Source organism: Saccopteryx bilineata, chromosome 4 (genome assembly GCF_036850765.1).
Source record: "Saccopteryx bilineata isolate mSacBil1 chromosome 4, mSacBil1_pri_phased_curated, whole genome shotgun sequence".
NCBI lineage: Eukaryota > Metazoa > Chordata > Mammalia > Chiroptera > Emballonuridae > Saccopteryx > Saccopteryx bilineata.
In genome coordinates, this window is record NC_089493.1 from 135,348,533 (window position 1) to 135,351,319 (window position 2,787).

Genomic DNA, 2,787 nt, shown 5'->3' on the forward strand with positions numbered 1-2,787 from the left:
CCCGCCCCTAGGCCGCAGTGCGGCGCTGGCGGGGGCGGGGCTGGGCGGCGCGTGACGGCAGGTGGGCGGGCCCGGCCGCCGAGTGCACCTGCTGCTCGGCGCGGGGGTTCCAGCCCCAGAAGCCCTGGCTCCAGTAGGAAAGGCGGGAAGACGGGTGGTCCCCACGTGGAAGCTAAGAGCGCTGCCCACCGCGCCGGGGGGCGGAGAAGATAGGGGCCGGCACACGGTGGCTAGCGGGTAGCGAGACTCAGTTACAGTTTTAAAAATACCGCCCACCTGGAAGGAGACTTGGCTTGGGTTAGTGACCATACAATGCAATACACCTATGATGTATTTATTATAGAACTATACACCTGAAACCTACATAATTTTATTGACCAGTGTCACCCCAATAAATTCAATTTAAAAATACCTCCCTCACCCTACAACTTTTTGCGGAGGCTGACAAGGGAACTGGGACTGGCCCAGGGTCTCACTGTGGTTAGCTGCTGCTGACACCCATATATGAGTGACAGGGGTTATTTTCAAACCGGAACTGTTAACTACACAAATGGAGAGACTGGGAGCAATGACTTTGAATTCTACGTCGTGTCCTTTCCATGTTTTGGTCTGTAACAAGTCCTTTTGTTGTCCTTTAACGTGTGGGAACAAATGTAAAAATTTATCTTCAAGGTTATTGTCTATCCTACCCTAGGATTCTTCTCAGATTAGTTGTTTCTGCACAGATGTTAACTCGGCAGTTACTGGCAATTAAAAAAAACAAACAAAAACCCAAAAAACCATAAGGCGATTCTAAAACTTCACTGTCCAACAAAGTAGCTAAGTTTGTAATTTAAAATTTTCTAGTAGCCATATTAACAAAGTTACCAGATTTAGCCACTAAAAATATAGGACATAGTTAAAATTTGAATTTCAAATAAACAATAAATAATTTTATTATACTAAAATATATTAAGGAACATATGAAACTCAAATGAAACTGGGAATCCTGTATGTTTTCTGGCAACCCTACATATTAAAAAAGTAAAAAGAAATGGGTCAAATTAATATTAATATACTTAATATGTCCACAATATTATCATTTTATCATGTAATCAATATAGAAATTATTGAGACATTTTACATTCCTATATTAAAAATATTGATCAGCCTGACCAGGCGGTGGCGCAGTGGATAGAGCATTGGGCTGGGATGAGGAAGACCCAGGTTCGAGACTTCAAGGTTGCCAGCTTGAGCGCGGGCTCATCTGGTTTGAGCAAAGCTCACCATCTTGGACCCAAGGTCACTGGCTTGAGCAAGGGGTTACTCATCTGCTGAAGGCCCGCAGTCAAGGCACATATGAGAAAGCAATCAATGAACAACTAAGGTGTTGCAATGAAAAACTAATGATTGATGCTTCTCATCTCTCCATTCCTGTCTGTCTGTCCCTGTCTGTCCCTCTCTTTGACTCTCTCTGTCTTTGTAAAAAATAAAAAATAAAAAAATCAAATATATATAGGTCAAATATATATAAATATAAATTTTATTTATATATAAATAAAATCACACACACACACACACACACACACATATATGTCAAGAAACCAGTGTGTGGTTTTATAGCACATTTCAATTTGGATTAGCCACATTTTACGTGCTCAGTAGCCACATGTAGCTAGTGGCTGTTCTATTGGACAGCACTGTTCTAAAGCCTGTAAGAATTAAGGCTGCTAGCCAAGGCTCCATTGGAGCAAAGATGGCCCAGGCGCTGGGGATGGCTCCTTGACCTCTGCCCCAGGCGCTAGAGTGGCTCTGGTCGCGGCAAAGCGACGCCCCGGAGGGGCAGAGCATCGCCCCCTGGTGGGCAGAGCGTCTCCCCTGGTGGGCGTGCCGGGTGGATCCCGGTTGGGCACATGCGGGAGTCTGTCTGACTGTCTCTCCTCGTTTCCAGCTTCAGAAAAAATAAAAATTAAAAAAAAAAAGAATTAAGGCTGCTAAATTTAAAATTGCAGCATATTCCTTTTTATAATAATAGTGGCTTAGTGATAGAAAACTAAATGTACATTTTGAAATGTAATCTGTTGGATAAACACTTCAATAGTGATTATATTCTAAATTGAAAATAAAGAGAGAATAAGAAGGTAACTTTGCCAGTGTGTTTTACACAGGAAATATTAACATTTCCATAAAGCATAGTAGATTTTTAAAAATATTAGGATAAAAAATGTTAACACAGGTTTTAGTCATTTTATTTACATTTACTGTTCAGTATTCCTGCTTCCTGAGGGTGGTTTGCTATCTCTTCAGAAATGTACTTCTTTCCAACATCTTATCTCAAGTAACAGTCTTTTTCTGGAACTAACTGAAAAGGAAAACCAAGCTACTTAAACATAAACTTGTTTCTTGTATGGACTGTCAAATTTATTTGACTATTTCAAAATAAATGAAAGCTTCTACCAGAAGGCTGCTGATCTCTGTTCAGACTAAGGAGTACAGTGAAGAAATATAGTCAATCTGCTAAATCACTAAAAGTAAGTAGGTTGAGGCATGAGGCAATGATTCTGTTGTTGTTCTAATAGCTGATGGGCTTGAACATTTTGAACTTTCTAGTCCCCGAGTCAGTGCCTGGATATACATCTGGATGTATAACAGACCTTCAGAAATCCCTCTAATTACCCCCCCCCCCCCAAGGACCTAACAAGACCATCTGACATCCATTATCCTGACCACCTGGCATCTGACTGAAAGCTGTCTGGGACTAGTCCTGGATCAGTGGGTAATTTGCACTACAATAAGAACTTTTAATGT